The sequence below is a fragment of the Arachis hypogaea genome, chromosome 18, assembly GCF_003086295.3.
Source record: "Arachis hypogaea cultivar Tifrunner chromosome 18, arahy.Tifrunner.gnm2.J5K5, whole genome shotgun sequence".
Taxonomy (NCBI): domain Eukaryota; kingdom Viridiplantae; phylum Streptophyta; class Magnoliopsida; order Fabales; family Fabaceae; genus Arachis; species Arachis hypogaea.
Window position 1 is genome coordinate 72,166,131 of NC_092053.1, and position 21,195 is coordinate 72,187,325.

General features: G+C 41.0%; 1 non-coding gene across 1 annotated transcript; it reads left to right on the forward strand.

Moving 5' to 3' along the window:
• The first annotated feature begins 11,198 nt into the window (after positions 1 to 11,198).
• On the forward strand, positions 11,199 to 11,306 carry LOC112773385 (small nucleolar RNA R71). The gene has a single exon (XR_003187937.1). It is a non-coding gene; the product is annotated as a small nucleolar RNA R71 (small nucleolar RNA).
• Positions 11,307 to 21,195: the final 9,889 nt, after the last annotated feature.

Sequence of the window (21,195 nt, forward strand, 5' to 3'; positions counted from 1 at the left end):
GACCACATTCACTTGCCCTTTTGGACTATGTAATGCACCTGCTACTTTTCAGCGGTGTCTTTTTCGATCTAATGGAGAATTGTCTGGAAGTCTTTATGGATGACTTTAGTGTTTATGGAACTTCATTTGATTGTTGCTTAGAGAACTTGGCCAAGGTCCTAGCTAGATGTGTCGACACTAACCTTGTTTTAAACTTTGAAAAATGCCACTTTATGGTAAGGCAAGGTATAGTATTGGGACATGCGGTATCTAGTGAAGGCATTTCTGTAGACCCGGCCAAGGTCGATGTTATCACCACTTTACCTCACCCCTCATCTGTGAGGGAGGTTCACTCGTTTTTGGGACATGCAGGATTTTACAGGCGCTTTATCAAAGATTTCAGCAAAATTGTTTTGCCATTGTCGCGCCTACTCCAAAAAGATGTGGATTTCGAGTTTGACAGTGCATGTGTGAAAGCATTTGAAGAGCTAAGGAGAGTTCTTACCACAGCACCAGTTGTGTGAGGCCCCAATTGGACGTTGCTATTCGAGATAATGTGTGACGCATCAAACCATGCTGTAGGTGCCGCGCTTGCACAGCGCGGTGGTAAACTCCCTTATTTCATTGCTTACTCTTCTAAAACACTGGATGTAGCACAATCCAACTATACCACTACAGAAAAGGAACTCCTAGCTATTGTTCATGCCTTAGATAAATTCAGATTTTATTTGCTACGGTCCAAGATAGTGGTATATATGGATCATGCAGCTTTAAAGTACCTATTGACAAAGAATGAGTCAAAGCCTAGACTCATACGTTGGATCTTGCTTTTGCAAGAATTCGACATTGAGATTAGGGACCGGAGTGGGGCTCAAAACTTGGGTGCGGATCATTTAAGCCGCCTTGAGAATTTAAAATTTGACCCATTTCCGATCAATGACTCATTCCCATTGGATAGTTTGCATGCTGTGTCGGATAGCTTTCCTTGGTTTGCCCCAATGGTGAACTACTTGGTTGCAAAAATCTTCCCTCCCAACTTTTCTAAAAACCAAAGGGACAAGTTGAGGAGTGATTCCAAATACTACATTTGGGATGACCCTCACTTGTGGAAGAGGGGCGTGGACCAAGTAATTCGAAGATGTGTGCCAGAATCTGAAATTTAACCCATTCTTGAAGCTTGCCATTCGTCCGAATGTGGTGGCCACTTTGGCCCACAAAGGACAGCTAAAAAGGTGTTGGATTGTGGATTCTGGTGGCCAACCTTATTCAAGGATGCTAACTGGTTCTGTGTGTCTTGCCATCAGTGTCAGAAGTTGGGAAACACGTCCCAAAGAGATGAGATGCTGATGCACGGAAACTTGTCTCTCAACAAATTTTCTTCGGCAAGTATACCGAATTATCGTCAAGTAAAAACTCACAATAGAGTGAGGTCGAATCCCACAGGGATTGATTGGTCAAGCAACTTTAATTGGAAGAAGGTTCTAGTTGAGCTAAGCAGAAATTGGGTTGAGAATTGCAGGAAATTAAATGGCGGAAAAGTAAATTGCAGAAAATAAATGACGGAAGGTAAATTACAGAATCTTAAATGGGGAAGGGGAGTTTAGCATGAAAGTAAATAGCAGAAAGTAAAGAGAATGGGTAAGATCAGAAATGAGGAGTTCATTGGGCTTAGGAGATGTTGCATTCTCCGGATCAAGTTCATTTTCATCTCTTCCTCAATCAATGCATTCATTGATCTCCTTGGCAATCTTAAGTGATTGAATTCCAATTCCTTGTTAATTCAATCTCTCAAATCAGATCAATTGCCAATTCCTTGGTCTAATTGCTCATGAGAAAAGATGAAGTGTGGTCACTGATTATACCACATGTATTTCCAAATCAAAGTATTGGGAGAATTATATGTCACCATATCCGCCCAAACCCCAATTTGGTCCAACATGAGAAAGCAATTCTAGCATGATCTCTTCATTCCTCTTCCAAGGTTCAGAAGAGATCCAAGTATGAATAGCTTCTTTTCCAAGATAACTACTCAATTGGATGAAGATTGAAAGCTTTCTAGTAAAATCAAGAGAAAAGAGAGAAGAAGGATAATGAAAACTATTATTGATCCATCAAATTACAACAGAGCTCCCTAACCCAATGAAAGGGGTTTAGTTGTTCATAGCTCTGGGAAAAGAAAGCAAAGATGGAGAGTACATTCTGAAAGTTAAACTAGAAGTGCAGAGAAAGTAAAATACAGAGAGTAATTCTAATAATGCCAAAAGCTCCCCCTTCTAATTCAAAACTACCCCTATATATACTACTCTTCTGATCTTCTAGTTGGTTCTTTAAGTCTTGGGCCTTTGGATCTTGAGTTTGAAGCAGTTATCCTCTTCAGTGGGCTTAGCTTTACTTGCAGAGAGAAAGTGTGAAGCAGGCAGGGACTTTAGCTTAGGACGTTAGTGGCGTTAATGTTAAGTGAAAGTGTTGGTTCGATAACGTTAGTGACAATCACCTTTTTTACTAACGTTCCTAACCCAAGGATGATCTACGTTAACTTCAACGTTAGTGGCACCAACGTGATCACTAATGTTGCCTCTTGGTCCTTCGCACACGTTATTGGGACTTACCTTTTCCAATAACGTTGAGAGTCCTCCCTTCCCCCTACGTTAGAGTTCACGTTGGTGTGGCTAACGTGACCTTTAACGTAGGCTTGCCAAATCTTCGAGAACGTTAGTGACACTTACCTTTGTCACTAACGTTCCATGGCGCCCCTACTTCCCATGTTAGAGTTCACGTTAACTATGTTAACGTGGCTTCTAACGTGGTAGTGATAGCCATCTCCAACGTTAGTGACAAAGGTGAGTGTCACTAACTGGTGGACGAAATTGTGATTACACCTTGATTATTTAAAATTCATTGCTCTTTCTTTCCCTAGCAATGGCGCCAAAAACATGATGCCAATACCATGGTTCACAACTTCGCACAACTAACCAGCAAGTGCACTGGGTCGTCCAAGTAATACCTTACGTGAGTAAGGGTCGAATCCCACGGAGATTGTTGGTATGAAGCAAGCTATGGTCACCTTGTAAATCTCAGTCAGGCGGATATAAAATAGTAATGGGGTTTTCGAAATTAATTAATAAAAGAAGAATAGAAATACTTATGTAAATCACTGGTGAGAATTTCAGATAAGCGTATGGAGATGCAATCATTCCTCTGAACCTCTACTTTCCTGCTGTCTTCATCCAATCCGTCTTACTCCTTTCTATGGCTGGCTTTATGTAAGGATGTCACCGGTGCCAATGGCTACTTTCGATCTCTCTCGGGAAAATAGTCCAAATGCTCTGTCACAGCACGGCTAATCGTCTGGAGACATCACCCTTGTCGTTGGTTGCATCCTATTCCTCTCTGTGAAAATGGTCCGATGCGCTGTCACTGCATGGCTAATCATCTTGGAGGTTCTCGATCGTACTGGAATAGGATTTACTATCCTTTTGCGTCTGTCACTATGCCCAGCACTCGCGAGTTTGGAGTTCGTCACAGTCATTCAATCCCAGAGTCCTACTCGGAATACCACGGACAAGATTTAGACTTTCCGGACTCTCATGAATGCCGCCATCAATCTAGCTTATACCACGAAGATTCTGATTAAGAGATCTAAGAGATACTCATTCAATCTAAGGTAGAACGGAAGTGGTTGTCAGGCACGCGTTCATAGGGAATGATGATGATTGTCACGTTCATCACATTCAGGTTGAAGTGCGAATGAATATCTTAGAAGCAAAATAAGATGAATTGAATAGAAAATAGTAGTACTTTGCATTAATCTTTGAGGAACAGCAGAGCTCCACACCTTAATCTATGGAGTGCAGAAACTCTACCGTTGAAAATACATAAGTGATAATGGAGTTCATTGGTCTCGGCCCCAGAGGGGAACCGGAGTAACCAAGACTACGAATACAATGATAAAAAGTTCTATTTATAATAAACTAGCTACTAGGGTTTACAGAAGTAAGTAATTAATGCATAAATCCACTTCCGGGGCCCACTTGGTGTGTGCTTGGGCTGAGCTTGAATGTTACACGTGCAGAGGCTCTTTCTGGAGTTGAACGCCCAAACTGGCACAAAAGCTGGCGTGATGAGCGGATAATTTATACGCTTTTTGGCATTGTTTTTAGTATGTTTTTAGTAGAATCTAGTTACTTTTAGGGATGTTTTCATTAGTTTTTATGTTAAATTCACATTTCTGGACTTTACTATGAGTTTGTGTGTTTTTCTGTGATTTCAGGTATTTTCTGGCTGAAATTGAGGGACTTGAGCAAAAATCAGATTCAGAGGTTGAAGAAGGACTGCTGATGCTGTTGGATTCTGACCTCCCTGCACTCAAAGTGGATTTTATGGAGCTACAGAACTCAAAATAGCGCGCTTCCAATTGCGTTGGAAAGTAGACATCCAGGGCTTTCTAGCAATATATAATAGTCCATACTTTGCCGAAGTTTAGATGACGCAAACCGGCATTCAACGCCCTCGGCCCAATTCTGGCGTCCAGCGCCAGAAACAAGTTGCAAAGTAGAGTTCAACGCCCAAAATGGCACAAAAGGTGGCGTTCAACTCCAAGAAGGACCTCTACACGTGCAACACTCAAGCTCAGCCCAAGCACACACCAAGTGGGCCCCGGAAGTGGATTTATGCATCAATTACTTACTTCTGTAAACCCTAGTAGCTAGTTTATTATAAATAGGACCTTTTACTATTGTATTAGACATCTTTGAACATCTTTGAATATCTTTGGATGCCTGGTTCTTAGATCAGAGGGGCTGGCCATTCGGCCATGCCTGGACCTTTCACTTATGTATTTTCAACGGTAGAGTTTCTGCACTCCATAGATTAAGGTGTGGAGCTCTGCTGTTCCTCAAAGATTAATGCAAAGTACTACTGTTTTCTATTCAATTCATCTTATTTCGCTTCTAAGATATTCATTCGCACTTCAACCTGAATGTGATGAACGTGACAATCATCATCATTCCCTATGAACGCGTGCCTGACAACCACTTCCGTTCTACTTTAGATTGAATGAGTATCTCTTAGATCTCTTAATCAGAATCTTCGTGGTATAAGCTAGATTGATGGCGGCATTCATGAGAGTCCGGAAAGTCTAAACCTTGTCCGTGGTATTCCGAGTAGGACTCTGGGATTGAATGACTGTGACGAACTCCAAACTCGCGAGTGCTGGGCGTAGTGACAGACGCAAAAGGATAGTAAATCCTATTCCAATACGATCGAGAACCTCCAAGATGATTAGCCATGCAGTGACAGCGCATCGGACCATTTTCACAGAGAGGAATAGGATGCAACCAACGACAAGGGTGATGCCTCCAGACGATTAGCCGTGCTGTGACAGAGCATTTGGACCATTTTCCCGAGAGAGATCAAAAGTAGCCATTGGCACCGGTGACATCCTTACATAAAGCCAGGCATAGAAAGGAGTAAGACGATTGGATGAAGACAGCAGGAAAGCAGAGGTTCAGAGGAACGATTGCATCTCCATACGCTTATCTGAAATTCTCACCAGTGATTTACATAAGTATTTCTATTCTTCTTTTATTAATTAATTTCGAAAACCTCATTACTATTTTATATCCGCCTGACTGAGATTTACAAGGTGACCATAGCTTGCTTCATACCAACAATCTCCGTGGGATTCGACCCTTACTCACGTAAGGTATTACTTGGACGACCCAGTGCACTTGCTGATTAGTTGTGCGAAGTTGTGAACCATGGTATTGGCATCATGTTTTTGGCGCCATTGCCAGGGAAAGAAAGAGCAATGAATTTTACATAATCAAAGTGTAATCACAAATTTGTCCACCAAGTTTTTGCTTAAGCACACTCTTCTTTCTGAATTAGGAGAATCAATAACACTATCTGAACTCTGAGTTCCTATAGATGCCAATCATTCTGAACTTCAATGGATAAAGTGAGATGCCAAAACTATTCAAGAGGCAAAAAGCTACAAGTCCCGCTCATCTGATTGAAGCTATATTTCATTGATAGTTTGGAATTTATAGTATATTCTCTTCTTTTTATCCTATTTGATTTTCAGTTGCTTGGGGACAAGCAACAATTTAAGTTTGGTGTTGTGATGAGCAGATAGTTTATACGCTTTTTGGCATTGTTTTTAGTATATTTTTAGTAGGATCTAGTTACTTTTAGGGATGTTTTCATTAGTTTTTATGTTAAATTCACATTTCTGGACTTTACTATGAGTTTGTGTGTTTTTATGTGATTTCAGGTATTTTCTGGCTGAAATTGAGGGACTTGAGCAAAAATCAGATTCAGAGGTTGAAGAAGGACTGCTGATGCTGTTGGATTCTGACCTTCCTGCACGCAAAATGGATTTTCTGGAGCTACAGAACTCAAAATGGCGCGCTTCCAATTGCGTTAGAAATTAGACATCCAGGGCTTTCCAGCAATGTATAATAGTCCATACTTTGCTCAAGTTTAGATGACGCAAACCGGCGTTCAACGCCAGCCCTCTGCCCAATTCTGGCGTCCAGCGCCAGAAACAAGCTGCAAAGTGGAGTTCAACGCCCAAACTGGCACAAAAGCTGGCGTTCAACTCCAGGAATGACCTCTACACGTGTAACACTCAAGCTCAGCCCAAGCACACACCAAGTGGGCCCCGGAAGTGGATTTATGCATCAATTACTTACTTCTGTAAACCCTAGTAGCTAGTTTATTATAAATAGGACTTTTTACTATTGTATTAGACATCTTTGAACATCTTTGGATCATTTTGAGATCTCTAGACCTCTATGGGAGGCTGGCCACTCGGACATGCTTAGCCTCTATTATCACTTATGTATTTTCATATGGTAGAGTTTCTACACTCCATAGATTAAGGTGTGGGCTCTGCTGTTCCTCAAAGATTAATGCAAAGTACTACTGTTTTCTATTCAATTCATCTTATTTCGCTTCTAAGATATTCATTCATACTTCAGCCTGAATGTGATGAACGTGACAATCATCATCATTCCCTATGAACGTGTGCTTGACAACCACTTCCGTTCTACCTTAGATTGAATGAGTATCTCTTAGATCTCTTAATCAGAATGTTCGTGGTATAAGCTAGATTGATGGCGGCATTCATGAGAGTCCGGAAAGTCTAAACCTTGTCCGTGGTATTCCGAGTAGGACTCTGGGATTGAATGACTGTGACGAACTCAAAACTCGCGAGGTGTCCAGTATTACCACCGGATACATAAATGCCACAGACACATAATTGGGTGAACCTTTTCAGATTGTGACTCAGCTTTGCTAAAGTCCCCAATTAGAGGTGTCCAAGGTTCTTAAGCACACTCTTTTTTTGCTTTGGACCTTGACTTTAACCGCTTAGTCTCAAGTTTTCACTTGACACCTTCACGCCACAAGCACATGGTTAGGGACAGCTTGGTTTAGCCGCTTAGGCCAGGATTTTATTCCTTTAGGCCCTCCTATCCACTGATGCTCAAAGCCTTGGGATCCTTTTTATTTGCCCTTGCCTTTTGGTTTTAAGGGTTATTGGCTTTTTGCTCTTGCCTCTTGGTTTTAAAAGCTTTTGGCTTTTTCTGCTTGCTTTTTCTCTCTTTCTTTCTATTTTTGCCAATAGTTTTGTGGAGGAAAATGCATTTGAGGCATCTCTGGGATCTCATGGTGATGAGCTTCATACGCCTCTTGAGCTCCATGAATGGGCTCTCTTGCTTGCTCCATCTTTTTCTTAGTGATGGGCTTCTCTTCCTCAATGTGAATGTCTCCTTCTATGAAAGCTCCAGCTAAGTAACATAGATGGCAAATAAGATGAGGAAAAGCTAGCCTTGCCCCAGGAGAGGGCTTTTCGGCTATTTTATAGAGTTCAAGGGAGATGACTTCATGAACTTCTACTTCTTCTCCAATCATGATGCTATGGATCATGATGGCCCGATCCACAGTACCTTCAGATCGGTTGCTAGTGGGGATGATGGAGCGTTGGATGAATTCCAACCATCCTCTAGCCACAGGCTTGAGGTCCAGTCTTCTTAGTTGAACCGGCTTGCCTTTGGAGTCAATCTTCCATTGAGCTCCTTCCACACATATGTCCATAAGGACTTGGTCCAACCTTTGATTAAAGTTGACCCTTCTAGTGTAGGGGCGTTCATCTCCTTGCATCATAGGCAAGTTAAACGCCAACCTCACATTTTCCGGACTAAAATCCAAGTATTTCCCCAGAACCATTGTAACATAGTTCTTTGGATCCAGGTTCTTACTTTGATCATGGTTCTTGGTGATCCATGAATTGGCATAGAACTCTTGAACCATTAGGATGCCGACTTGTTGGATGGGATTTGTTAGAACTTCCCAACCTCTTCTTTGGATTTCATGTCGGATCTCCGGATACTCATTTCTTTTGAGTTTGAAAGGGACCTCGGGGATCACCTTCTTCTTGGCCACAACATCATAGAAGTGGTCTTGATGGGCTTTGGAGATGAACCTTTCCATCTCCCATGACTCGGAGGTGGAAGTTTTTGTCTTCCCTTTCCCTTTTCTAGAGGATTCTCTGGTCTTAGGTGCCATCAATGGTAATGAAAAAACAAAAAGCTTATGCTTTTATCACACCAAACTTAGAATATTGCTCGCCCTCGAGCAAGAAAATAAAGAATTAGATGAAGAAGAAGAAGAAAGATGGAGAAGAGGGGGGAGGTGTGTTTCGGCCAAGAAGAGAAGAGAGGGTTGTGTTGTGTGAAAATGAGGAAGAATGGAAGGCTTTATATAGGGAAGGGAGGGGGGTTAAGGTTCGGCCATATGGGTGGGTTTGGGTGGGAAATTGATTTAAATTTTAAAGGTCGGTGGAGTTTATTGGGTAGGTTTATGGGGAAGAGTGGGTGGATGTGAGTGGTGAAGGGTTTTGGGGAAGAGTGTTTATTGGGAATAGAGGATGATTGAGAAGAGAGAAGAGGGTGAGTGGAGGTAGGTGGAGATCCTGTGGGGTCCACAGATCCTGAGATGATCCTGTGGGGTCCACAGATCCTGAGGTGTTCAAGGATTTACAACCTTGCACCAAATTAGGCATGTAAAATGCCCTTGCACACAACTCTGGGCGTTCAGCGCCAAATTGGTGCCCATTTTGGGCGTTCAACGCCCATTTGTTGCCCATTTCTGGCGTTGAACGCCAGAACCATGCTTGTTCTGGGCGTTCAGCGTCCTCCTCTCCAGGGTGCAATTCTGGCATTCAGCGCCCAGATGATGCCCATTTTGGGCGTTCAGCGGCCAGATACTGCCCATTTTGGGCGTTCAGTGCCAGAACCATGCTCTGTTCTGGCGTTGAACGCCAGGCAGGTGCTTCCTCCAGGGTGTGATTTTTCTTCTGCTGTTTTTGATTCTGTTTCTAAATTTTTCATTTATTTTGTGACTCCACATGATCATGAACCTAAGAAAACATGAAAAACAAAAATAAAATTAGATAAATAAACATTGGGTTGCCTCCCAACAAGCGCTTCTTTAATGTCAATAGCTTGACAGTGGGCTTTCATGGAGCCTCACAGATGTGCAGAGCTTTGTTGAGACCTCCCAACACCAAACTTAGAGTTTGGATATGGGGGTTTGACACCAAACTTAGAGTTTGGTTGTGGCCTCCCAACACCAAACTTAGAGTTTGACTGTAGGGGCTTTGGTTGACTCTGCTTTGAGAGAAGCTTTTTATGCTTCCTCTCCATGGATGCAGAGAGAGATCCTTGAGTTGTAAACACAAGGTTGTCCTCATTTATTTGAAGGATCAATTCTCCTCTGTCCACATCAATCACAGCTCTTGCTGTGGCTAGGAAAGGTCTTCCTAGGATGATGGATTCATCCTCTTCCTTTCCAGTATCTAAGACTATGAAATCAGCAGGGATGTAAAGGCCTTCAACCTTTACTAACACATCCTCTACTTGTCCATAAGCCTATTTTCTTGAATTATCTGCCATCTCTAATGAGATTTTAGCAGCTTGCACCCCATAGATTCCCAGTATCTCTATTACAGAGAGGGGCATGAGGTTTATCCCTGAACCAAGGTCACACAGAGCCTTAAAGATCATGGTGCCTATGGTACAAGGTATTATGAACTTTCCAGGATCCTGTCTCTTCTGAGGCAATGTCAGTTGATCCAGATCACTTAGTTCATTGGTGAACAAGGGAGGTTCATCTTCCCAAGTTTCAATGCCAAATAATTTGGCATTTAGCTTCATGATTGCACCAAGGAACTTGGCAGCTTGCTCTTCAGTAACATCCTCATTCTCTTCAGAAGAGGAATACTCATCAGAGCTCATGAATGGCATAAGGAGGTTCAATGGAATCTCTATGGTCTCTAGATGAGCCTCAGAGTCCTTTGGTTCCTCAGAGGGAAGCTTCTTATTGGTCACTGGACGTCCCAGGAGGTCTTCCTCCTTGGGATTCACGTCCTCCTCTCCCTCTTTGGGTTTGGCCATTTTGGTTATGTCAATGGCCTTGCACTCTCCTTTTGGATTTTCTTCTGTATTGCTTGGGAGAGTACTAGGAGGGATTTCAGTGATCCTTTTACTCAGCTGGCCCACTTGTGTTTCCAAATTTCTAATGGAAGACCTTGTTTCATTCATGAAACTTACAGTGGCCTTAGATAGATCAGAGACTAAATTTGCTAAGCTAGATGGATTCTGCTCAGAATTCTCTGTCTGTTGCTGAGTGGATGATGGAAAAGGTTTACTATTGTTAAACCTGTTTCTTCCACCATTATTAAAGCCTTGTTGAGGCCTTTGATCCTTCCATGAGAGATTTGGATGATATCTCCATGATGGATTATAGGTGTTTCCATAAGGTTCACCTAAGTAATTCACCTCTGCTATTGCAGGGTTTTCAGGATCATAAGCTTCTTCTTCATAAGAAGCCTCTTGAGTACTGTTGGATGCAGCTTGCACTCCATTCAGACTCTGAGAAATCATATTGGCTTGCTAAGTCAATATTTTATTCTGAGCCAATATGGCATTCAGAGTATCAATTTCAAGAACTCCCTTCTTCATAGGCGTCCCATTACTCACAGGATTCCTCTCAGAAGTGTACATGAACTGGTTATTAGCAACCATGTCAATGAGTTCTTGAGCTTCTGCAGGCGTTTTCTTTAGGTGAATGGATCCACCTGCAGAAGTGTCCAATGACATCTTTGATAGCTCAGATAAACCATCATAGAATATATCCAAGATGGTCCATTCTGAAAGCATGTCAGAAGGACACTTTTTGGTCAGTTGCTTGTATCTCTCCCAAGCTTCATAGAGGGATTCACCTTCTTTCTGTTTGAAGGTTTGAACATCCACTCTAAGCTTACTAAGCTTTTGAGGAGGAAAGAACTTGGCTAAGAAAGTCGTGACCAGCATATCCCAAGAGTTCAGGCTATCCTTAGGTTGAGAGTCCAACCACACTCTAGCTTTGTCTCTTACAGCAAAAGGGAAAAGCATGAGCCTGTAGACTTCAGGATCTACTCCATTAGTCTTAACATTATCACATATCTGCAAGAATTCAGTTAAGAACTGAAAAAGATCTTCAGATGGAAGTCCATGAAACTTGCAGTTCTGCTACATCAGAGAAACTAGCTGAGGTTTCAGCTCAAAGTTGTTTGCTCCAATGGCAGGAATGGAGATGCTTCTTCCATGTAAATTGGAATTAGGTGCAGTAAAGTCACCAAGCATCCTCCTTGCATTATTATTATTTTCGGCTGCCATCTCCTCTTCCTGTTCGAAATTTTCTGAAAGGTTATCTCTGGATTGTTGTAATTTAGCTTCTCTTAGTTTCCTCTTCAGAGTCCTTTCAGGTTCTGGATCTGCTTCAACAAGAATATTCTTGTCCTTGCTCCTGCTCATATGACAAAGAAGAGGGCACAGAAAAAATAATAATAATAGGGATTCTTTATACCACAGTATAGAGGTCCTTGTGTGAGTAGAAGAAAAGAAGAAGAAAATCTGAACTCAGAGAGAGGGAGTTCGGATTTTTGGTGAGTGATGTGAGGAAGAGATGTTAGTAGATGAATAAATAATTAGAAGGAGATGAGGGAGAAGAATTTTCGAAAATTATTTTTGAAAAAGGGTTAGTGATTTTTGAAAATAGTTTTTGAAAAAAGGTTAGTAGTTTTCGAAAATTAAAATAAAAAATTAAAATAATTAGTTAATTAAAAAGAAATTTTGAAAAAGAGGGGAGATATTTTCGAAAATTAGAGAGAGAGAGTTAGTTAGGTAGTTTTGAAAAAGATAAGAAACAAACAAAAAGTTAGTTAGTTAGTTGAAACAAATTTGAAAATCAATTTTGAAAAGATAAGAAGATAGGAAGTTAGAAAAGATATTTTAAAATCATATTTTGAAAAAGATAAGATAAGAAGATATTTTTGAAAAGATATGATAGAAATTAGTTTTTGAAAAAGATTTGATTTTTAAAATCTCAATTAATGACTTGATTCACAAGAAATCACAAGATATGATTCTAGAACTTAAAGTTTGAATCTTTCTTAACAAGTAAGTAACAAACTTGAAATTTTTGAATCAAAACATTAATTGATGATGTTATTTTCGAAAATATGATGTAAAATTAAGAAAAAGATTTTTGAAAAATATTTTTGAAATTTTCGAAAATAACTAAAAAAAATTGAAAAAAGATTTGATTTTTGAAAAAGATTTTGAAAAAGATAAGATTTTTTTAAATTGAAAATTTGATTTGACTCATAAAAACAACTAGATTTTAAAAATTTTTGAAAAAGTCAAATCTAATTTTCGAAATTTTAAGAGAGAAAAAGGGAAAGATATTTTTTTGATTTTTGAATTTTTATGATGAGAGAGAAAAACAAGAAAAATGATGCAATGCATGAAAGTTATGGATCAAAACAATGAATGCATGCAAGAATGCTATGAATGTCAAGATGAACACCAAGAACACTATGAAGATCATGATGAACATCAAGAACACATTTTTGAAAAATTTTTAATGCAAGGAAAACATGCAAGACACCAAACTTAGAAATCTTTAATGCTTAGGCACTAAGAATTCAAGAATGCATATGAAAAATAAGAAAAGACACAAAACATGCAAATGCAAAGATCAAACAAGAAGACTAACCAAGAACAACTTGAAGATCATGAAGAACACTATGAATGCATGATTTTTTTCGAAAAATGCAAGATGCATATGCAATTGACACCAAACTTATAACATGACACATGACTCAAACAAGAAACACAAAAAAATATTTTTTTGATTTTTATGATTTTATGATTTTTTTGTATTTTCTTTTAATTTTTTTCGAAAATCATTTTGAAAAAGAAAAATAAGGATTCCAAAATTTTTAATATGAATTCCAGGAATCTTTTGCTCTTTAGTCTAAAGCTCCAATCAAAGGGTCAGGCATGGCTTAATAGCCAGCCAAGCTTTAGTATGTAATCCAGCCAGGCTTCAACATGCTTCATGAAACACTAGAATTCATTCTTAAAAATTCTGAAGAAAAATATATTTTTGAAAACATTTTTATTTATTTTTTTCGAAAACAAAGGAGAAATTTTTGAAAGAAATTTTTTTTTTGAAAAATTTTTGAAAACTTTTTGAAAAGAAAGCGAAAAGAAAATTACCTAATCTGAGCAACAGGATTAACCGTCAGTTGTCCAAACTCGAACAATCCCCGGCAACGGCGCCAAAAACTTGGTATGCGAAATTGTTACTCAGGTTGTGAATTATTGTTCGAAATTGATTCCTTGGCGATGGCACCAAAAACGGATGCACAGAACCATGGTCTAAACATATCTTCACAACTTCGCATAACTAACCAGCAAGTGCACTGGGTCGTCCAAGTAATACCTTACGTGAGTAAGGTCGAATCCCACAGAGATTGTTGGTATGAAGCAAGCTATAGTCACCTTGTAAATCTCAGTCAGGCGGATATAAAATCGTTATGGAGTTTTCGAAAATAAACAATAAACTAAGGATAGAAATACTTATGTAAATCATTGGTGAGAATTTCAGATAAGCGTATGGAGATGCATTCGTTCCTCTGAACCTCTGCTTTCCTGCTGTCTTCATCCAATCAATCTTACTCCTTTCTATGGCTGGCTTTATGTAAGGATGTCACTGGTGCCAATGGCTACTTTCGATCTCTCTCGGGAAAATGGTCCAAATGCTCTGTCACAGCACGGCTAATCGTCTGGAGGCATCACCCTTGTCGTTGGTTGCATCCTATTCCTCTCTGTGAAAATGGTCCGATGCGCTGTCACTGCATGGCTAATCATCTTGGAGGTTCTCGATCGTACTGGAATAGGATTTACTATCCTTTTGCATCTGTCACTACGCCCAGCACTCGTGAGTTTGGAGTTCGTCACAGTCATTCAATCCCAGAGTCCTACTCGGAATACCACGGACAAGGTTTAGACTTTCCAGATTCTCATGAATGCCGCCATCAATCTAGCTTATACCACGAAGATTCTGATTAAGAGATCTAAGAGATACTCATTCAATCTAAGGTAGAACGGAAGTGGTTGTCAGGCACGCGTTCATAGGGAATGATGATGATTGTCACGTTCATCACAATCAGGTTGAAGTGCGAATGAATATCTTAGAAGCAAAATAAGATGAATTGAATAGAAAACAGTAGTACTTTGCATTAATCTTTGAGGAACAGCAGAGCTCCACACCTTAATCTATGGAGTGCAGAAACTCTATCGTTGAAAATACATAAGTGATAATGGAGTTCATTGGTCTCGGCCCCAGAGGGGAACCGGAGTAACCAAGACTACGAATACAATGATAAAAAGTTCTATTTATAATAAACTAGCTACCAGGGTTTACAGAAGTAAGTAATTGATGCATAAATCCACTTCCGGGGCCCACTTGGTGTGTGCTTGGGCTGAGCTTGAATGTTACACGTGCAGAGGCTCTTTCTGGAGTTGAACGCCAGCTTTTGTGCCAGTTTGGGCGTTGAACTCCACTTTGCAGCTTGTTTCTGGCGCTGGACGCTAGAATTGGGCAGAGAGCTGGCATTGAACACCAGTTTGCGTCATTTAAACTTGGGCAAAGTATGAACTATTATATATTGCTGGAAAGCCCTGGATGTCTACTTTCCAACGCAATTGGAAGCGCGCCATTTTGAGTTCTGTAGCTCCAGAAAATCCATTTTGAGTGCAGGGAGGTCAGAATCCAACAGCATCAGCAGTCCTTCTTCAACCTCCGAATCTGATTTTTGCTCAAGTCCCTCAATTTCAGCCAGAAAATACCTGAAATCACAGAAAAACACACAAACTCATAGTAAAGTCCAGAAATTTGAATTTAACATAAAAACTAATGAAAACATCCCTAAAAGTAACTAGATCCTACTAAAAACATACTAAAAACAATGCCAAAAAGCGTATAAATTATCCGCTCATCACTAACGTTGGCTCATCATTCTTTCCTCCACGTTAGCTTCCACGTTAACTAAGTTAACATGGGAGTTAACGTTGCTCATAGTGGCTCATTCCAACGTTAGTGACAAAGGTGGGTGTCACTAACGTTGGCGATTCTTTGCTCCCTCCACGTTAGAGTCCACGTTAACTAAGTTAACGTGGCAACTAACGTGGCTCAAAGTGGCTTAGTCCAACGTTAGTGACAAAGGTGAGTGTCACTAACGTTGGCCATTCTTTTGCTTCCCCACGTTAGAGTCCACGTTAATTGAGTTAACGTGGCTCTTAACGTGGCCAATATGAGCTAGGTCCAACGTTAGTGACAAAGGTGAGTGTCACTAACATTGGCTTCATTTTCTTCTTCCACGTTAGAGTTCACGTTAACTTAGTTAACGTGACTCTTAACGTGGGCTATGATGGCTTCGAGGACGTTATTGGCGATTACTTTTCTCATTAACGTTGCAAGCTAGCTCCCTTTCCACGTTAGTGGTCACGTTAGTTAGACTAACGTGGCTGCTAATGTGGTTCTTCCTTGCTTCCTTTGTCCTGAAATCAAGCAGTAGAGTGCATCAAAGTTCTAGTCCAAGTCATGAGACATGCATCATCCAATTTGTCATTCAATTCATGCATAATTCTCATGAATTCATGTAAAAATCACAATGTTAGCTTGAATCAAGATGTAAGTGAAATTCTACCCAAAACTTGCTTATTTCCTAAGAAAATGCATGAAACTACCCTAAAATAGTAAAGAAAAGGTCAGTGAAACTAGCCAAAATGCCCTGGAATCAGATGCCTCAGTAACCTATGTTGTTCTGTGAGATATTTGATGTATGGGGCATTGACGTTATAGGACCGTTTCCCAACTCAAGTGGGTATCTATATATTCTGTTAGCGGTTGACTACGTGTCAAAGTGGGTAGAAGCAATACCTACCCGCCTTGAGGACGCCAATACCGTTGTTTCTTTTATTAGAAATCATATTGTATGTCGTTATGGGTCACCACGAGCAATCGTGAGCGACCAAGGATCCCACTTTTGTAACAGGAAAGTTGAGACACTGCTTAAACGCTATGGAGTATTGCATAAGGTTGCCACTGCTTATCATCTGCAAAGCAATGGACAAGCGGAAGTTTCCAACCGGGAGATCAAGAGAATCTTGGAGAAAGTGGTCAATCCACAAAGAAATGATTGAAGCTTCCGGCTAGGAGATGCTCTGTGGGCGTATAGGACGGCCTACAAGACTCCGTTAGGGATGAGCCCCTTCCGGATCGTCTATGGTAAGGCATGCCACCTCCCGGTAGAAATTGAGCATAGAGCCTATTGGACGGTAAAGCAGTGCAACATGGATCCAACCAAGGCGGGAGTGGCCAGGATATTACAGCTAGAGGAGCTCGAGTGTTTGAGGAACGAAGCGTATGAGAATGCCCAGATTTACAAGGAAAAGACTAAGGCATTTCATGACCATCACATCCGAAAGAAGGATTTCCAAGAAGGTGATGAGTTTCTCCTCTACAACTCAAGGCTTAGATTCATGCCTAGCAAGTTCCGTTCTAGATGGGAAGGACCCTTCAAGGTGAAGGAGATAAAGCTCTATGGAGTGGTAGAATTGTTTGATCCTAAAAGTGAAGCAACCTTCAAGGTGAATGGACATAGAGTGAAGAAGTATCATGGCTACAAGCTCCCAAAAGAGCTAAAGGTGTTCCTATTGACGGACGCACCTAAAGGAGGAGAAGCTTGAGCAACTGAGCGTCCAACTTAAGGATGTTAAAGAAAAGTGCTTGGTGGGAGGCACCCCCCCATGGTAAGATCTTCCTTATGCATACCATCTAGTTTTTATCTTTAAATTCTTGTGAATTTTGTGATTTCTTGATGTTGTTGATTGCATAGGATTGCTAGCCTTATTGTTCTTGTTGGATAGATAGGATGTTCATATAGTTTTCATCATTTTGGTATGGATGAATTATTGAAGATAGAGACAATGCTTTGTCTTGAATGGTGCATGAATTTATAAGTGTTTTCTTGCCTACTAGCTTAACCACCTGCCAAGAATGTGTTAGAATAGTTCCTTATATGTTGTAAAAAAAAAAAAGAGAGAGAAAAAGAAAAAAGGGCACCGACGCGCCAGCGCACCGTGCGCGCGCGCGCCGGTGGTGCATTTCTAACTCCTGGGCCTAAAATCCGAGAGTCATGCCCACTTTACGCCCATCTCGCACCAGGCACCCACGCGTCCGCGTGCTTGCTGCCTGCGCGCCCTTTGCAATTTAACCATCGACGCGCAAGCGCACTGTGCGCGCGCGCGCCGATGGTGCTACCCAAACTCCCTGGTACAGAAACCAGAGAGTTATGCCATACTTATGCCTCACCTGTGCCCATACCAATGTGTCCGCGCACTGCGCGCATCCGCGCTGGTCGCCAATCCGCTCAGGCACGCGTCGGCGCACTGTGCGCGTCTGCGCACCTGCACTGAATGCTAACTCTGGTACATATTACCCAAGACTTAGGCCAACTTTGTGCCAATCCTGTGCCAGGGGCATAGCTACACTTTCGCATCAGCGCCATTGACACGTGCGCGTCCCTTGTCCGACCCTCACTGACGCGTCCTGCTTCTATCCCACTTTCTTTCTTATTTCTTTCTTCTTCTTCCTACTCCATCACCTCTCTTTCTTTTCTTCTTCTTCCCCCAATCCACCATCACCATCTCCGGTTACTTACCGGTGACCACCACCGCTTCCGGTGGCTCTACACTTCTTCCCTCCTTCTAATTCTCACAAGAAGAGAACCTCTCTTTCTTCTTTTATCCCTCTCAAGGTTCTACTTCTTTCATACCTCATCTATTACTTTCTTTGCATAATCTCTTCTTCTAGTTAGATTTTTCTTGTTTGTTTACTTATTTTCTACTTTAGTTACATGGTTACATTACTTGCTTTATATTTGCTTACTTTTTCTTTTTCTTGTTCTTCCATGGATGTTGAATTTGAGTTTTAATTTGCTTTGATAGATCTTCTTATTGTCTCTCATTTTCTGTGTCATGTAAGTGATGTTATGTGATGATTAATATTTCATTTTGGGATTCAAATTAGTCGAGTATCTCATAATTGCTCATTGCTTGATAATTGCACACCAAGTGTTCGAGGAAATGCACGAATGCCATTTTGGTTTATTTTAATCATGTATCTTCACTTTGGTGCTTTCTCCTCACTCACTTGTTGTCTTCTACATGTATTGAGTCCACTTTGCTTATTACTTGCCAATTAGATACCCATTGAACATGACTTGCTCTTTGTTATGGATACTTGAGATTACTCTTCTCATGCCGTTTTGCATGCGTCATTCCCTCTTGCATCCCATGCCAAGTGTTGTGACCCATGTTTCTATGATTACTTTGTTGCATTGGTTCTTATGGGCAATATCTTTCGCTTGCATGTTTTTGTTGAGATGATTCTTTGGGTTTAATGCTTTCCTTTTCCCCTTCCTTTTTCAGTATGGCCACCAAGAAAGGCAAGGAGAAACCTTCAAGAAAACCGGCCGCAAAGAGGGCACCCCAAAGGTCAAACTCTAAGGCGCACTCTTCATTAGGAGCTAAACCGCTATCTAAGAAGGCGAAGACACCCGCTCCTATTGATGAAAATGAGAAGAGCAAACCGGCAAAGGATTCTTCAAAGTTCCCCAACCGCTTCTGTGAACTTATGTTCCCCACCATGGTTGAGAGGAATTACCATGCCGAGCATCTACTCGCTCCGCCGGACAAGGTTGCTCCTTGCATTTTACCCTGCATTGAACGGCGAGGATGGGAGTTTCTTCTGAGAAAACCATAAGAGGTCAACCTCTCATAGGTGGTAGAGTTCTACACTAACTACCATCTTCCCTCTCTTCAATCGGTATACGTGCACCGGAAGCAAGTCTTAATGTCCTACCAGTACCAAGTGACATGGATGGCTACCAAGAGGTCTTACGTCAGCGAGAAAAGTTTGGATTTGATTGGGACTCCATTCTCCGAGTCATTACTAAACCAGAGACATTTTAGACCCATGGTCAATTCAGGATGAGACCCAAGTGCATTGACACTCGCTTCCTTACTGTAGAAACTAGAGCTTGGGCCCAAATCCTATCCCACTATGTGCTACCTAGCACCCACAAGTCGTCCTTCACGGCGGATCTTGCTTTGCTTGTTTGGTGTATTCTCACGAAGAGACCGGTGAACATTTCACTTCTTGTCAAGCAAGCGATGGGTCAAGTCCACGCCCGGAGCAATTTGCCATTCCCAGCATTGGTATCTGATTTAGTTGCTGCTGCGGGTGTTCCTTGGGAAGATATGGATATGAAGGCTATAATTTCGGCTAAGGGCGATGTGGTCCCAACCAGAAAATACTTACATCTTCCCATGAACAACCCAAGCCTTGACATAGCCCTTCCATCGACCATTCCTTCTACCTCATCATCACCACCATGACAAAGATCCACACATCAAAGGATAGAAGATCTACACCGGAAGATTGATAGATATGAGCGGCGCAACCAACACCGATACACTTATATCAAGAAGCTTCTGCGTTGTGTTACCCCTAGCATGAAGGAACCCAAAATATACACATCCACCTCAACCCCAAGTGATGGGAGCTCTGATGGAGGGGATAGTGAAGGTTCCGGTCCCGACCGTTCTTTGCGCATTGTTGGTAGCACGGAGGACCGTGCTAAATTCTAAGTGTGGAGAGGTCATTCGACCGATCTCCATGGGTAACAATCCCTTCCTTTCAACACCCATGGATTTATCTTTTTCTTAGTAGTTAGTACATTGCATGTGTAGTTAGTTTTGCTGGTAAATACTCCTTGCATGATAGTTAGTTTCTTTAGAGTTGCTTGGTCAAAATAATAACTTCTTCCCCAAGAAATTGTGTTTCGGGGTACCCTACCCAATTTTGATAAAAATTTTTGCGGAAAACTTGCTTTAAGAATGTATTTTGGAATATAGTGATTGAGCTAAGAACACAAGCATGTAAGTTTTGAGCCTATTGTGTGGTTATATCTTCTAACCATTAATTCTCATTCTTGTGTGCATTGTTCTCTCTCTATGATTGTAATCCTTGCTTTGTCTAATTCTATATGTCCATTACTTTGTGTATGAATGAATTTACATGATTGAAGCCATCATTTCAATAGTCACTTTTCCCAAACAGCCTTAACCCTTATATCTACCATTGCTAACCAACTTTGAGCCTATGGTAAACCCTCTTTGTTCTTAAAAAGAGCATATCAACAACCCTAAGCAAAAAATAATGATTGTCCCTAAATTTGGATCCTTGATTAGCTTGGGTAAGTGGAGGTGTGTATCAATTAATTGGGAGGGTTTATGATGAGCAGATAATTTATACGCTTTTTGGCATTGTTTTTAGTATGTTTTTAGTACATTTTAGTTAGTTTTTATTATGTTTTTATTAGTTTTTAAATAAAAATCACTTTTCTGGGCTTTACTATGAGTTTGTGTGTTTTTCTGTGATTTCAGGTATTTTCTGGCTGAAATTGAGGGACCTGAGCAAAAATCTGATTCAGAGGCTGAAAAAGGACTGCAGATGCTGTTGGATTCTGACCTCCCTGCACTCGAAGTGGATTTGCTGGAGCTACAGAAGCTCAATTGGCGCGCTCTTAATTGCGTTGAAAGGTAAACATCCTGGGCTTTCCAGCAATGTACAATAGTCCATACTTTGCCCGAGATTTGATGGCCCAAACAGGCGTTCCAAGTCAGCTCAAGAATTCTGGCGTTTAACTCCAGAACTGGCACAAAAGCTGGAGTTAAACGCCCAAACTAGCAT